Below are 16,767 nucleotides of genomic sequence, written 5' to 3'. Positions count from 1 at the left end.
CTCCCACATTGTCCCAGAATCTATGAGACCACACCATATGGTAGAAGTGATGATAGGTCACTTTTTGAGATTAGGTTATGAAAGCCCTGGCTGGTATGGCTCAGTGGCTTGAATGCTGGTCTGCAAACCAAAGGGTCACTGGTTCGATTCCCAGTCAGAGAACATGCCTGGGTTGTAGGCCAGGTCTCCAGTAGGGGGCACACGAGAGGCAACCACACAGTGATCTTTCTCTCTCCTTTCCCCTCTCTCTATAAATGAATGAATGAGTGAATGAATGAATGAATTCTTTAAAAAATAAGTAAAAGACATTGTAGCTATCATTTTGGCTGTTCTCTCTCTCTTATTACTTGCTTGGGGGGAAGCCAGCTGCCTTGCCAAGAGCAGCCCTGTGGAGAGGCCCTCTGTGGAGAGGGTGTGAACTAAGGCCTTCTGCCCATAACCATGTGAGTCACAGCCTTCTTGGAAGTGGACCCACAGCCCTGGACAAGGCTTCAACAACAGTAGCCCTCATTGACATGGTGACTGCCACTTCATGCGACACCCTGTTAGACAGATAAAAGACAGGCAACAGAGTGGGGAGCCCTCCTGAGGCGTACAGACTAGAACAGAGGGCAAACACGTGCGTTGGTCAGATAAGCAAACTGCCCTTGAGCCGACCTGAGATGGTGAGTGCAAAGGAGCTGGGTGTACTTACTGGTTGAAATAATAATAATAATAGCTTTCTAGAATTCTGTATGTTTCCTGTCATTCCTAGGAATAACAGTAGACAATAAAATCCTATACGTAACTGCCTCGGCTCCAAGTCTCAAAGCTGAATTTCAGAGAGGGTGCTGCCCCTGAACTAAGCCATTGGCCCCAGACCCTGAGCCTGCCTCCTCCACTTTCACCATTCTCCTCCCCTCCTTCGGCTGTGCTTTGTCAGACTGTGCAGTTGTGCCTGGAAGAGAAAAGTTGCCTAAGCCCTTCTTTGTTGGAAGTCAACACTACATTATACATACCAGGTCTCCTTTGAATACGGCGTTCAGTAAAAAGCCCTGATGTAACCAGAGCAGGGAACCCTCGTTTCTCCACCTTGGTCAGTCCTGGTGCTCAACCTTGGGCTTTATCCACCCACCGTCCTGACAAGTTTTGAGGACCGCTAGGTAAGCAAGCTATCTTTAACATTTAAAAAATAATTAATGATTAAAGGGAGCTACACTCAACTGTATCAAAGAACATTAAACATGACTAATTCTAAAACTGCATCAGGCTCATGACCATCGATCTATTGAAGCAGACGAAGCCCTGCCAATGGGGAGAAAAAAGACAACACTTTAGTGGCAAGACTGAGGTTGTACTGACATCAATGTTCCTGACTAGGTTTCAACTGTGATAATCTAATTGTCATGAACATGGGGCAGCCTCAGGGCCCCACCACCCTGGAAGACTCCCCTACCCTTTAGCTTCACTCGGAGAGCCTTCATTTTTATCTTTCATTAAGCGTTTCTTTGATTAAAAGACTCTTGAGGCTCAAAGACAGCTCAGTTATATGAATATCACTGGGTTGGAGAATAGTCATATGAGGTAAAATTAAAAGGTCACCAGATCAAGGTTTCCTTGCCAAGGAAGAAAAAAGCTTCGGTGACAATGACTCAGTGCAAACTATCACCAAATTTTTTTTTAAATGCTATGCACATGCTATCCTAGCTGGAGGTGATTGGTGCCGAGTTCTGACTCTGCACTCTGGCCATCTGCATTTGAGTCCTGCCTCCACCGCTTCCCACAGTGTCTTCCTGTAGGTACTTCAACCTTCCTAAACCTCCATCTTTAATTTTACAAATTGTGGATAATAATCATGCCTACCTCACAGGAGAAGTAAGAGCTCAATAAGTGTTTTCAATGATTAAAATTATAGTTTAAACTATAATAATACTTTATATCTTCCTTAGGCCAAAGTTAATTTTATATGTGTGTTAACTCCCCTAAAAGACAGCTAGTTTCTTGGGATTCTTCGTGTCCTTTATAAAGTTGAACCCAGTGTTCTGGGCACAGTAGGCCCTCAATAAGTATTTGTTAAATAAGTAAATGTTCTAAATATAGTTGTTCTTCAGGGACAGGCTTGTACACCTAATCCCTCCACTTAGCTTCCTAGAAGAATTCCCTATACCTTTTGAATCCCCTATAAATATTTTATAATAGTAACAATGACATAATGAAGATCCTAATTGTGAGTAAAGATTACTCTTAGCGCAAATTTCCTGCACTAGGGTTGTGTCCTTCAACAACATATAACATGTATTCGAACAAGGCTCCAGTTTAACGCAAACTGAACACTTACGTGTAAAATAACTAAAGCAAATGAATCAACGCATCCTTTACCTTCCAAATCATTATTTCCAGGAACCACAAGGGTGAGACTATCATGTTACAGGTTGAAATAAATTAGGTCCTCTTTTTTTTTTTTTCTAGATTGAGAGAATTATCTTACGTGTTTTCTGGCACTGGCAACAACTGGCTTTGACATCCATTTCCTAAGCTGAGCTGGGCCACATGATGTCACTGGGGTGCTCTCAAATAAGTAAATAAATAATCCGTTACAAAAGGGCCTGTGGAAATTTGCTGTAATCTTAACAGTGGCTATACCTAGGAGATGGAGCCGTAAGTGATTGTTATTTTTTCTTCATCTTCTTAAATATTTTTCCAAAGTATTTTTTCTTATAGTTGGCATGTATTATTTTATAGTCTGAAAAATTGTTGTGTTAGCTTATAACATCAGTGTTAGCTTATGTTATAACATAAATATATGACTATCAAATTAAAAACACATGTGTTTCAAAGAACACTGTCAAGAAAGTGAAAAGACAAGTCACAGAATAGGAGGAAAAGTTTACAAATCATATATCAGACAAAGGGCTAGTATCTTTTATCTTTTATCAGATTTAAGTAAAGATCTCTTATAACTCAACAATAAAAATTTTTAAATGAGCAAGGGGTTGAATAGACAGTTCTCCAAAGAAGGTATACGGATAGCCAATAAAAATATGAAAAGATGCTCAACATCATTAGTTACCAGGGAAACGCAAATTAAAACCAGAAGATACCACTTCATACCTACTAGATATAAATAATCAAAAAGATTAGAGTAACAACCATTGTCAAGGATTTGAATAAATTAGAACCTGCATAATGAGAATGTAAAATAGTACAGCCACTTTGAAAATTTTTTAGTTCCTCAGAAAGTTAGTTATAGAGTTACCATTGAGCCAAGAAATTCTACTCCTAGATATAGACTCAAGAGAAATGCAAACAAATATTTACACAAAAACTTGTACATGAATGTTCATAGCAGCATTGTTCATAAGAGCCCAAAAGTAGGAACAATTTAAAATGTCCATCAACATATGGTATAAATGGATAAATAATGGTATTATCTGTACAATGGAATATTATGCAGCTATAAAAGGAATGAAGTACTGATACATGCTATAGCATGGATGAACCGTGCAAATATTATGTTAAATTTAAGAAGCCAGACCCAAAGTCTACCTGCTGTATGAAGTGTCCAGAACAGGCACATGCATAGAGAAAGAAAGTAGACCCGGGGTTGTCTGGGACTAAGTGTGAGGAGCAGTGCTGGGGGACAACTGGAATGGATTTTTTATCAGAATGATGAAAGTGTTCTGGACTTAGTTGTGATGGTTGCATAACTTTGTGAATAATGCAAAATCAGCAAAATATACCCTTTAAGAATAAACTTGTGGTATATGAATTGTATATCAATAGAAAAATGATGAAAAATGAAGATTTTCAAATATAAACCCAGTAAAAGTTCAGAATCTTCCACTCTTGATCAGATTTGCCAACTTTTGAGGGCCTATGAAATAAATGCTTCCTAATTGTAAGGAAGGGTTCAGGGCACTTCATGTAGGCAGGATCCCCCCCCCCCCATTTTTATCTCCCTACTCATCACCTTGGAAAGGATTTTTTTAAAAAATAGAATCATAGATATTTGGGGAGGGGTGTATTTTAGAGAGAAACTACTGAATCCATATACCTATTATACAGATGAATAAACTGAGGCCCAGAAGGAGGAGTTTATTTACTGTTACCCAGTGAGTTGGCAAAGGGGCTATGACTAAAAATAAGATTTACTGTCCCTAGTATCTTTGAGCTGCCCTTTGCCTGTCCTCTTAACAAGCAAGGACCATCAGTTTCAGGAATTTGCATGTCTTTTGCCACCAACAAGTGGAGGAGCATTGATTTCCCCAGCTTCTCCTCCCTGAGGCCAGCATTTCAACTTGTGAGGTTTGATGGCTCTTCACTTTAATCTGTTTGCAAAAAATATTGTGACGTGTGTAAGGCCCTGCTGGGTTGCGCTGTGAAGGAGAGCTCTTAAGAAAGTCAGTAATGAAAGACCTGGCATTAATGTTTTCTGTCTTAGTAATACTTGGTTTTTGTCGGTCCTCCTGTCCTGTTTATTCAAACTGTCTTCAGACTGAAAGAAGACTCAAGTCACAGCCTCTTAACCCTTCCTCAATCTCTCTTGCCTCCACTGAAATTGCTCTGAATCCAGTGTCTGACGTCCTAGTTCAGTCCTCAGTTCCCGAGGCAGGCACTGCGTTTTCTTTGGAGTTCCCCGAACATCTGCGCCCTTCTGGACACGCACTTTTTCCTTTCCACGGAGGATTCTGTCCTGAGGCCAAGCAGAAGCGAACGCACGGAAGACAGAAGGCCTGTCCAGGGAACAGCGGGAGGTTTTTAGCCGCCTCTCAGACGCTGACCTGCTCAGGCACCTGCAGGAAACGAGACTTTCGTGCTCCAGAGTCCCGCTCTCAACCCGGACCAGAAAACAGGCCCACAGCACAGTGCACATTCTTAGCGGAGTGGAAGGAGGCGGCAGTAAAAAGGCACTAGACGGGAGTGTTAACACGCCACCCCTGCGGCGCCCAGGGACGCCTCGGGAGTCAGAGATAATTGAGGCAAGTTTCACTGGGGGTGGGGGTCGTGGGGGCAGGGGAAGAGGTAGGGGGCATGGGCTATTTCCCTCCCTCGTGGGGAAAACTAAACACAAGTGGGCAGAAGGGACGCGCCTGGGCCGGGTTTTAGCGGTGCAGTGGCCGGAAGGCCGGGTGCGGCGAGGAGGTGCGCTAAGGTGCTCGTGGGCACTGTGGAGTCGGGGCCGCGCGCAGGCGCACTGAGGCCCGCGCCGGCCGGTCTCGGGGTACAAAGAAGCACCGCGGAGAGCCGGGTATCCTGGAGGGTTCAGGGGCCGCCTCGGGTTCCCTCCGGCCCAGCTCCGGGACGCTACCACAGTCATTCCCACCCGGAGTCTGAGGCTTACTAGCCTTCCCCAACTTCGCTTTGCCTTGGTTGCAGGACCTGGGTGGATACCCTGCGTTTCGGAGTTTAATTCTGGCGCTGGCCAGCCGGGCCGGCTCCGCCCCCTCCGCTCCGCCCCTCCTCCGAGGTCCGGGAGCCGGGCCGAGCCGGCGAGCCTCCCTCGGGGCGCAGCAGGTTGGGGAGAGCGCTCGGAGGTGAGTGAGCAGGGGTCTACGCTGCGCTGTTTTCCCCAGAGGGGTGGGCGCGGGGGCGCCCGGGCTCCGATCTGTTCCCTGGGCCGGCCTCAGCCCAGCCGGGCAAACTTGGCGCGCGCCGGGGGCACACGGAGGCCGTGCTGGAGCGGAGGGGCAGCCCAGAGGACTCCCTCGTACTCCGTTCCCTCGGCAGCTCTGGAGCGGGACTAGGGACAGGGTCACCTGTGTTTGGCGCGCGCGCTGCTCGGCCTGCGTGGAAGGGTAGCGCCTCGCTCTGGGCTCCAGGCAGCGGGGAAGTCCTGCCCCGGGCGGGGGCGCACTGCTCTTTGGTGCCCCCAGGCCCTTTAATCAGCTCGGGATGGGGCGAGAGATTCTCTCTGAGACGTCTCCCCGTGAGTTCTTGGCCACAGGAGGGACTGGCGGTCGACCCCATTATTATTCTGCCCCAGAGCAGCAGGTGGCCTCGAGTCGCCCTCAGCCGACTCAGAGATTACTCGGGTCAGGGTTGGAGGGGCCGGGAAGTGGGGGAGGGGTGTGGGAATTTTGGGCTTCTGGGTTCGCGGACCCCTGTCCCTGCTGCGTGGGCTTCTGGAGCATCCGCAGCAAGTCGAGGGAAGGGGCGAGTGTCCTTAAGCGGACTTGGTTCCTGAACGCCCCCCTCTAACATGCCACTTAGGCAGACACGCAGGGAATGCTGCGCTCAGGGCAGCTACCTCCTGCCCTTAACCGTTCATCCCCTCCAACTGGATTCCCGTGGAATTTTTTGAGGCAACTTTTCGCGGTGAGTCCTGCAGGTCAGCTAGAGCTGTGTTGCACAGGGCGGACTTGGTGAGGGCTTTGGCCGAGTTAACGTGAGAAACAATCTATGGCGTCCCCCAGCGCTCGCTCTCTGCACGTCGTCTCCACGGAGGGTCATCTTGTATTCAATATTAATGAAATAGTGTGTCAGAACGAGGGAGCTAGACTATCAGGAAGGTTAATAATCCAGATCTATCATTGTGCAGTTTCTTGCCTCACCTTCATCCACCGCCCCCCTTCCCCATTGCACCTCTGAGCTGGATTGAAATCAGGGGCCGGTTTTCTCATTTTTCATTCATGAGTTTATTCAGCTTGATTTTAATTTTTAAATTAATTTTTTTAGTTTTATTAATTTTAGAATAGAGAGACATCGATCTGTTGCACTTATCCACACATTCACTGGTTGACCCCTATATAATTCCTGACTGTAGTGAACCCCCAACCTTGGCATCTGGCCCCTCTAATCAATGGAGCTACCGGCCAGGGCTCAACTTGAGCTTTAGGTGGTATTTAGCATTTTACCTGGTAGTTGCTCGTTTCATCTAACTTTTTGTAAAAAAGTGGGTGTTGGGCACTCCTCCAACTGAAATATAATAAACATGCCAAACATTTACCTTTTTGAAGTGCGCAATTCAGTGGCTTTTATCATATTCACGAAGTTATGGAGTCGTCATTACTACCTAATTCCAGATGTTTCCCAAAAGCTGCCACATACCCATTACCTGTCACCTGTTAGTAGTCATCCTCCATCCCCCGCCCCCCCCAGCCTAGTACTCCCTCATTTTAAGGTGAAGTTTTCCCAAGATAGAGATTAAGAAAACTGAGAAATTATTAACTTAAAGCCTTTTCCACTTAATAGATTTTGGGGAAGGAAGGTGCTGCTGCTGAGGTGGTTGAAGAAAAATTAGCTATGGGCAGTCCTATGTCAAGCTTAAAATATCCAAGGATGAAAGAGAAGCCCCATCCTTAGACATTTCAATCTTCATACACAAATTAGGAATGTGATTTATCCTCCTAGGATACAGGGCTGCATTGGGACACTCTTTGCTCTCTAGATTTGCCGAGTCCACAGATTATTCTAGTTGAAGTTCTGCCTCAGCAAGAGTGAGTTTTGAAGGGGGGAGGCGGGTATTTGCATTTGCATTTGCATTTGCATTGTGGAGGATGGAGAAGTTAGAAAAAAAAAGAGGGCTGAGGATTTAAAAATGGTTTTGTTTTAAATCATCCAAAATGACCCACAGAAAGAAATGACAAGCCAATGGCCACTAAAATTATACATTCAAGATTTAGGTTCATTTTGTGAGTGTCACCATCTGCTCACAGATAGTCGCATGAACTAAACTGCTCCTGCATCAACCCTCTAGTCCAAGGAGGAGGAGAATGGGAAAGGGTCTAGTTGGAGGGAATTAAAGGAATTGGGGAAGAGGTAGGAGAATGGCTGAAAGGCGAGCGTTTGTGGGAGCTGAGGTCTGTTAAAACGGAGTAGCTGTAGGATGAGCAGATTCAGAAGCGGCAAAAGGGATCTCGGTGAAAAATTAACAGATAATTTACTCAGCATTTGTTGGATTATTTGTGCATGTTTTTAAAGTCACATTTTAGTGAGCCGAGTTGAAGCTAGGTAAATTATGCAACAACCACCGCACTTCCCTTCCGCTCTCCAATCAAATGAAGAAGCCAACTTGGTTGTAAAGTTATAGGAAATTTTATGCCTCTTGTGTGGGTGGCTTGGCTTATGCTGTCTTTTTTTTTTAAGTAATTAAAAAAATTGAACTGTAACATACAATATGACAGATTTTTACAAAATGAGTATAAACTTAAAACCAGCACCAAGATCAAGAAACAGATCATTGCCTTATTGCTGAAGGCCCCACCTGCTCTTTTCCCATCATTCCCTCTCCCCAAGGGCTGGTCTAACCGTAGATTAGTTTTGCCTGTTTCCATGTTCTGTATACATGGGATCAGTGGGCTTGTGGAGTGTGAATGTATCTTGTTTCTTTTTCTCAGCGTTGCTTGTGAGATTTAGCCGGGCTGTTGCAAGTGGCTGTAGTTCAGTTGTTATTGCTGGTCAGTATTCCATTGTGTAATTACACCCTGATTTATTCATCCATTATAGGATTGATGGGCATTTGAGTCCTTTCTTAAATTTTGTCAATGGTGAATTGTGTGACTAGGAACATTCTAGTATGTCTTGATACACATGTGCACGTTTGTATTGGGTATGTACTCGGCAGTGAATTGCTGAGTTCTAAACTAGTGTTCAGTTTTGAAGATAACAATAAGCAGATTGCAAAGTAACTGTACAGCTTATACTTCTACCAGCAGTATATGAGGTCTTTGTCCTATTCTTTTTTAAATTCCAAAAGCAGTAGACTTACAGAGAATTTGGCAGATGGGCAAAAGGTGACCCATGTTAACCCATCTCAGCAGACTGATTATTTCTGTTGTGTTCGATTCCAGTGCTTTTCCATGCCTGTTCATATTTTTATGAAGTCATATTCCTAATATTCAACTTAGAATCTTGTTTACATCTTGATACTGTATCATTTAAAAATATTTTATTTATTTATTTTTAGAGAGAGGTAAAAGGAGGGAGAAAGAGAGGGCGACATCGATGTAGGAGAGAAACATTGAGTAGCTGCCTCTTGTACCCCCCAAATTGGGGACCTGGCCTGCCACCCAGGCATGTGCCCTGATGAGGAATCGAACCAGTGACCTTTCAAACTGGTGACCTTCCCGTTTGTGGGACAACTCCCACCCCACTGAGCCACATTAGTCCGGGCTTGACACTGTGTCTTACAGTTGATCCTGTCTCCATGACTTTTTAATTCCTGTGCAGGTCCACAGTCCCGTGACTATGTTTCCATTTAATCTCCCCAACATTGGAAGTGTGTTAAATTCTGTATTTTTATTGGTACACAGGGTGGGACAAAAAAACTGGCCTTCAGCTGTGAGTATTCAAACTGGCTTTTCTTGTGTTATTTATTAATTGTTGTATTTCCCATAGGAATAACTGTAAACCTACTTGTGCCCCACCCTGTGTATTGCTGAAGGAGTCATCTTTGTACCTGTGGTTTTTGCACTTCTTTCGGATTACTTTGTAAACTAGAGACTTTCCTTTTGACAAGTCTGGATCCTTACTGTTAAACTGTTACCTGCAGAATCAGGTTGTCCACAAATCTAGTATAGAACTCATTAAAGAAATCTTAAATTGTCAGTATGTTACTTGCAAAAGGTGTCTCATTAGTTTAACTTGCAAATTCTCAAAATAATGGTGAGGTTCACCATGATATCTTCTTGATAAATAGCATAAATACAACTTCTGTTGTAATTTCACTTACTAATCATGTAGTAGTTTTCTTTATAAGCTACTTCTTTGCAAAGGTACTGAGCTAGGAGCTTTAGGCATTATAAAAAGGATCATACCATTCAGTAGTTTATGGTTTTGAAATTCTATGCAAAAATGAACAATATCACCTAGGCAGAATTCCTATATGAGGCAAAGGAGTGTTTAGTTCAGTTAACAGATACTGAATGTTTATATGAGTTCTGAGTCACTAACAAGGTCTTTCTTGCCTGGTTGGTTAAGGTTGGCTTCCACAAGTAGTTAGACTTGAGCTGAACTTTAAAAGGGTCTTTAGAAAGTGACTAGGGGGGCAGGTATTTCTGAAGAAGGAAAGACCACTGAGCCGTCTCAAGTGGAGAGATTAAAGTCCACAGACCATTCTGGATAATGGGGATGATGCTGGTCCCTTACCATTCTTTGTCTGGAAGATACTGAAAACAAGCAGACTAATATAAAGATGGAAAAATGTTTAGAGCAAAGAGCCTCCCAGAGTTTATAGCAAATGGGGAGACAGATACAGGATTATACTAGGAGTCAGAAGGATGAAAATAGCTGATATAAATGGTTCATTCTGAAAATGTAGGGGATGGAGAAATTAATGCTTGGTAGGGAGATTTGGGTGGTATCTAGTGACACTGGGCCTTGAATCCTGTACAGGTGGAGATGAAAGGGCATTGGGTTTAGGTAGTAGCTTTGAAGAAGCAAAGTAGTCCAGCAGGGCTTGACATACAGTAAGTGTGGTCAGTCACCTGCTTGGAGACCCAGGTGAATGGCAGTTTGAGTTTGTACCTTTACTTGGTGGCTTGTGACTGCTGAAAGAGCCTGGTGATCTTTGTCGAAATGTAGCTCTGGGCCCAGACTTACTAGTTTGAATCCAAGTTCTGCCACTTGATGTGTGATCTTGGTACAGTTACTGAACCTCTCTGTGTCTCAACTTCCCATCTCTAAAATGAGCATAATAAAGTCACCCCCCCTCATGGGAATATTGTGAGGATTAAATGAATTTAAACACATGGAGTACTTAGAAGACTGCCTGATATACAATATGTGCTAAATCTGTTTGTTGTTTCTTTAATTTTTAAAATTCCTTTTCCCTAGTTTTATTGAGGTATACTTGACAAATAAAATTGTATATTTGAAGTGTACATCATGATGATTGGGTGCATGTGTACTTTGTGAAAGAATTGCTCTCAACCAGTAAATTAACATGTCACCACTATACATATTTTGTGTGTTAGAACACTTAAGTTCTACTTCCTTAACTAATTTCAGTTATACAGTACATATTATTGAATTTCTGAAGTCATACTATACATTGTAAGAATGCAATAAACAAAGAAGGGTTTAAAATGCAAACTAAAACCTATCACTTTTCTCTGATCCCAGTTCAGAGTATAGTCTCTTTTCAGGTATCTTAACTGATGACTGTTTATTTATTTTAGTTCTTCTGGTGGTTATCAGTAAACAAACTACCTTGAAATTCTGTGGCTTAAACAATTGTTTCATGGTATTCTGGCCTCTGTGGGCCTGGGATCCAGGTGGGGCTCGGCTGGGTGCCTCTGCTCCGTGGGATGTTGACTGGGGGGGCCTCTGCGGCACTGAGCTGGTGAATGGGCTGGTCTGCGGGGTCCGAGAGGGCTTTGCTCCCAGGCTGTGTGCCTTGGTGGGGCGTGGCTGGAAGGCTGGGCTCAGTGTTGTCTGTTGACCAGAGCCTGCACATGTGATAACTTAAGCACGGTGGCCCTAGATGGTCATACCACTTGCGTGGCCACCAGATTTCCTCCACGTACAGTCATGCTCCATGTAACGATGGGGATACATTCTAAGAAGTGCATAGCTGGGTGATTTCATTGTTTGAACAGCAAAGAGTGCACTCACCCAAACCTAGATGGTATATCCTACTACATGCCCAGGAGGTCTGGCTACTGCTTCTGGGCTACAAACACCTGTGCAGTGTGTCGCTGTACAAACCAGGAGATTAAACCAAGCACCAGAGCAAGTGATGCACTCAAGAGATAAAGTGAACCTCAAAGGCAGGAGGCTGCTGCGGGTGCAACGTGGCGTACTTAGGAAGACCACCCGAACTGTGGAGGGCAATCTTCTTTACCCCAGATTCACTCATTAGAATGTCAGTCTCATCTCAAAACACCCTTCGTGTTGGCACATACAGTTAGCTCAGGCTATGAGCACCTCACGGGAGCCGGTTGGAAGTTTCCTGGCCTTTTATGACCTCGCCTCCAGAGTCACGCGACTTCCCTTTTACTGTTGGATGGAGCAGTCTCGGAGCCTGCTTGGACTCGAGGGGAGGGACATAGGCCTGCCACTCCATGGGAGGAGTGTCAAAGAACTTGCAGCCTTCATTTTAAACTGCCACCGTCCATACTACTTGATTTTGAAAATTTGACCATAGCTTTTAACTCCCTGCTAAGGAAGAAGGGAATTTATTTTGCCTCTCACTTCTCTTCTCTTCCCCTTGCTTCCCAGTATGCTCTTATTTTTACCTTACTATCTTTAGTCCTCTTTTTGTTAGTTACCTTTCTAATTTTAAGTAAAGCATTTTATATTCGACAAGGCCTTGGAGAAGTGGAAAACCGAGGTTTGTTGCAGCACGCGTGTGTGGTGGGGGCAACGAGGGAGAACACAGAGCTGGCCCGAATGGGGGAGCTGTTGATGAGGCTCTTATTACAACAGTCGGGTCACTGGGCTTGGGAATTGCCCGTGAGCATGTACTCTGCGTGAGCAGAGCAGGCGACTTAATCCAACAGTTTTTATTTCCTCTCTTTGGTTTTTAAATTCAGATACCTGCTTGCTTTTGCCTTTCTTGGGCTTTGCATTTAAAGTATGGTTGCTAGAAGCAAATGGTATTCTCACTGATGAAGAATCTTAAAACAGATAACCTGTCAGAAATAAATATTCTCATGCTTTTTTCATTACAGAAGCAATCAGTTAATTGGAAACAGTTCTATATTTCAAAGTGTCAGGAAGCCTGAAGCTCTGGGTTTTTTTTGTTTTTTTTTTTTATTCATCTAGTTAATGGAATTGAGCAATGGGCTTAGCTTAACTCTCAGAAGACATACTAAACCCTTTTCAATAATTATCTGTGCTTCCCTGGGAAGCACACAAGGACCTCTGTTCTTGTTGGTTTATATACGTGTATTTTTAGAGACAAACAGTTTATTTGGTAACAAGGCGTAAAAAAGGAATTCTCAGTTCCTTTTCTTTCTTCTGGTGACTGAACTGCGAGAGTCACGTGGACAGTAACATACAAGAATTCCCTTGCAGTTCCTTGGTCTTCTTTTTTTTTTTAAGTTTTCAAATCTGTTTTTAATTTTATGAATGAAGAGTCACATTATGCTTAAAAATCCATAGGAAGTTTTCCAGCATTCAAACAAAAGGAAGTAAAGAGACACAATGAAGGAAGACCACAAAGAGGCTCAGAAATAACTTAAAATTTCTTCTTAAAACATTATCAAAATTTGTAAGCAGTATGTATATCCATACATATAAAACTCCTAGAATAATGGAAGAAGCAAAATTCAGACAGTTTCCTCACTGCTCAGAATTTTTATGAACCTTTACCTTCCATATTTCTTTTTTTAAAAAATATTTATTTATTTTTAGAGGGGGGGAAGGTAGGGAGAGAGGGAGAAAGAGAAACATCCTTGTGCTAGAGAAATATTGATCAGTTGCCTCTCACCGCCCCCTCCCCACCCCATATGGGGACCTGGCCCACAACCCAGGCACGTCCTGACCAGGAATCGAACCAGTGACCTTTTGGTTTGCAGACAATGCCCAACCTACTGAGCCACACCAGTCAGGGCTACCTTCCATACTCCATGTTTCAAATGATCCAAGAAAAAATTTCAAGGAATTATATACCTAACACCTTTAGGTCAATTATTTATAGACAAAGTTTAAACTTATATTTGATTGTTCCAGCACTGAAGGCTAGATAAAAACTCATTGTTTTGAACTCACATGTTCAAGACCTATGGCAAGTCCTTGATCTTTTTTAAAAATGTGAAGGGGGATGGGGGTGGGTGGAAGGGGAAAAGAAGGGGAGGGTTTAGTCAAAGAACAAGTGTAAAGGATCTATGGACTTGGACAACAGGGTGGGGACTGACTGGGGTTTGGGGTGGGTGGGGCAGGGGAGAGCAAGGGGTGGGAATTGGGACAACAAAATAAAATAAAATGAAAACAAAATGCAAAGGTGCCTGAATTCTATGACTTGCCATTATCATTTTCTAGACAGAAGTGCCAGCTGTTGTGCTTTCCAGTGTACTAGCAGTTGCTACATTTTCCTTCTTGTCTTCGGGTTTCACGGAAGGAAACAGAAGCACTTCCTTGATTTCACTGGTGTCTGTGAGAAACATGGTGACTTGGTGCATGCCCCTGCCCCAGCCAGCTGTGGGGGCACCCTTGACATCTATGAACATGGCCTCATCATCCCAGTGGCCTTGGCCTGTTCTTCAAAAAGCTGCCGTGTGGGGTTATTCAGCTCCTGTAGGCATTGCATATTTCCTCCTTTATGACTAACAGTTCACTGGACTCAGTCAGGCCCTCTGCACAGCGATGCCATTTGGCCAAAGGGCTCATTGTCTGGGGGTGATCACAGATTAATGTGGGATTGATGTATATCACTTCCAAGCTTATCAAGGAGCCTGGCTGTGGTCCCAGGTGTAGGGCATTCAACGGCTTATACCACACAGATATCATCAAGAATTTTGTTTATTTCTTCAGTTTCAAAGAGTTAGTTTCTGGGAGCTTCTCCCAGAGGGCTTTCTCAAGGTCTTCTGTCATGCTGACTCTCCAGAAGGGTAGGGTGAACTCACCCTCCTAGGCTTGGTGTTCCTGGTCCTCTGGATGACTGCCTGTCACGTGCTACACCATCCCTGAAACCATCTCCGTGATTTCCGTGAGATCACGGTAGTCTGCATAGGCCATGCAGAACCCACAGATGGTGAGCTCAGGATTGTGAATCAGATCAGTTCCTTCATCCCAGAACTGGCGTCTGATTTCCTAAACCCAGACGATGACACTAACCACCAGCATCTTACAGTAGCGTTCTGGAGCAATTGTCGTATACATTCAGGCCCAACTCATGGTGGTAGGTGCTGGGAGGCCTGGCCACGGCCCCTCTGGGATGGCGCTCATCACGGGATGGTGTTCTCTAGGGCTCCCAGCTTCTCCAAGAACCTTCTAATATACGTGATGATCTTGGAGTGGAGGATAAAATGTTGCCTCACAAAGACATTTAGGATCAAGTCTAAGTGTCTGTGATGATACGTGTTTGCATTTATTGATATTGTAGATATAAGTTCTTTTGATATTTTATATAATTTTTGGCTTGATTAGTGGCAAAGAATGTAAATTTTTGATATCTGTGTCACATTTTTGGTTAAGTTTGTTCATACATCTTTTGGGTTATTCTGATTGCTTTACCCTTTGACCTTGGGGAAAACGTGAAAAAATAATTAGAGCCTAAGTAGAAATCAAACTTGAATTCATTCATTCTCTCCCCCCACCCCTTCTCTCAAATTCTCAATAGAGCTGCTTGTTTCTATTAAAAAACTGATTAAAAGAGGCCCTTTTAGGGTCTGGGATTGTTCATATTATATGATGCTACAACTCACTTTTCGGCCAAATACTCCCTCACGTCCCTTCCCCAAAATGCCGTAGACCCAAGCTTGATCATCTTCGTCTGCCCCCTTCCACTCACCACTCTCGCCCAAAGGCTGTCCTTCTGTGTTAGAGATTGCCCTGTCAGTTTTTGGGTTCTGTGTGTGTAGAGTCATAGACTGTGCGCTCCTCTGTGTTTGGCTTCTCTCGCTCCCATGTTGCGTTTGTGAGGTTGATGCGGCTGCGGTTTGTTCATCTCTGTCGCCACGTTGTATTCCTCGGTGTGAATAGTCCACTCTTTATCCGTCCTACTGGAGATGCACCTCGGGATGTTTCCAGTTGTGGGCCGACACGGATGGTGCTGTCATGAACACGTGCGTGAGTTTTCCTGGTGAACACACACAGACATCGATATTGGAAATGTATTCAGTGGCGGGGTTGTTGGGCCACACGGGTCAGCTGCAGCAGAGTCTGCCAGAGGCTTTATTAATATGTATTCCCAACAGTGGCCCGTGGGTTCCAGCTGCTCCATGTTCTAGCCGATACACGTTGTTATCTGTTGTCTTACTTTAGCCAATTGGGTAAAGGTATGTTACTGAGTTCTTCAGACTAATGAAAATGAGCACCTCAGAAAAAGGCTTATGCTTTTTATTTTATAGCGAAGTGGAATAGAAAAGCTGAACCCGTTAAGGAATTCATCTGGAGACTTTATATCCGTTTTTAAATTGGTCTAGCTTTTCTGTTTCTCTGTGCTAGAAAATTCATTTCTCATGGGTTTTTTGTCTTTTAATTTGGTGGGAGATGCATCTCAAGAGCTTTACTAATAGAACTTAAAAGAGCAGAGTTTATGAACAAACCCTACTGGTTCTGAGAGTCGGTGCTCAGTGTATTTGAAGATGGCTTCTGCAGTCACACTCTTTCAACTTTCCCGCCGTGTTAAATCAGTCTGTTGATTTTTTTGCCTGTCACTGTGATATTTTTAGGTGGGAATTGGTCCAAGTCATTCTCTGTTGTTGGCCAGGAATTAAATTTCCACATAAAAATGTACAGGCAAAGTTGAGTTGTCGGTGCATACATAATTTTTAAACGGAGAAAAAGAAAGCAGTTTGTGGTCACAGGGGTAAGGGGCAGACTGAGGCTGCGGCGGCAGCCCTGGAAGTTTGTGCCGTTTCTGAAGTGAGCAGGGTTTCTGAAACATAGCATATGATTTGCTGCGCTTGAGTTTGTTCCGGTTTATTTCCTGTTGGCCCTTTGAAATTTCACCCTTCAGCTTCTATTTATGGCACTTATTTTGTCTTCTCAATTGTTTTTTTCTAAGGGTTGCATGCTTCTTTAAGAATGCAATCTAGTTTAGTGCTTATTCTGGATACATATTCCATCTTCCCTTAAGTGTTAACAGGGGTATTGCTGATCAAGGGTCAGATGCTGTGGGTTTTAAATACCTTTAAGGTGCTGGTGGGTGCCGTGTGGCCCCTTGGTGGCAAGGGTAAATCC

At 43.9% G+C, this 16,767-nt stretch overlaps 1 protein-coding gene and 1 pseudogene across 2 annotated transcripts in view; one reads left to right on the top strand and one right to left on the bottom strand.

The window, feature by feature from the left end:
* Positions 1 to 5,306: 5,306 nt before the first annotated feature.
* KANK1 (KN motif and ankyrin repeat domains 1) overlaps positions 5,307 to 16,767 on the top strand; it is a 190,414-nt gene continuing 178,953 nt past the window's right edge. Inside the window, exon 1 of one of the 2 annotated variants that reach the window (XM_036021715.1) lies at positions 5,307 to 5,513. The gene's annotated coding sequence lies outside the window, so the exon portion shown is untranslated. The remainder of the gene's footprint in view (positions 5,514 to 16,767) is intronic. The other variant, XM_036021714.1, reaches the window with a different exon arrangement.
* Positions 13,864 to 15,349, bottom strand: LOC114490660 (annotated as a pseudogene).

Source organism: Phyllostomus discolor, chromosome 3, assembly GCF_004126475.2.
Source record: "Phyllostomus discolor isolate MPI-MPIP mPhyDis1 chromosome 3, mPhyDis1.pri.v3, whole genome shotgun sequence".
In the NCBI taxonomy this organism is placed as follows: Eukaryota; Metazoa; Chordata; class Mammalia; order Chiroptera; family Phyllostomidae; genus Phyllostomus; species Phyllostomus discolor.
Note: the sequence above shows the minus strand (reverse complement) of the source record. Positions and strands in the feature narration are given on the sequence as shown.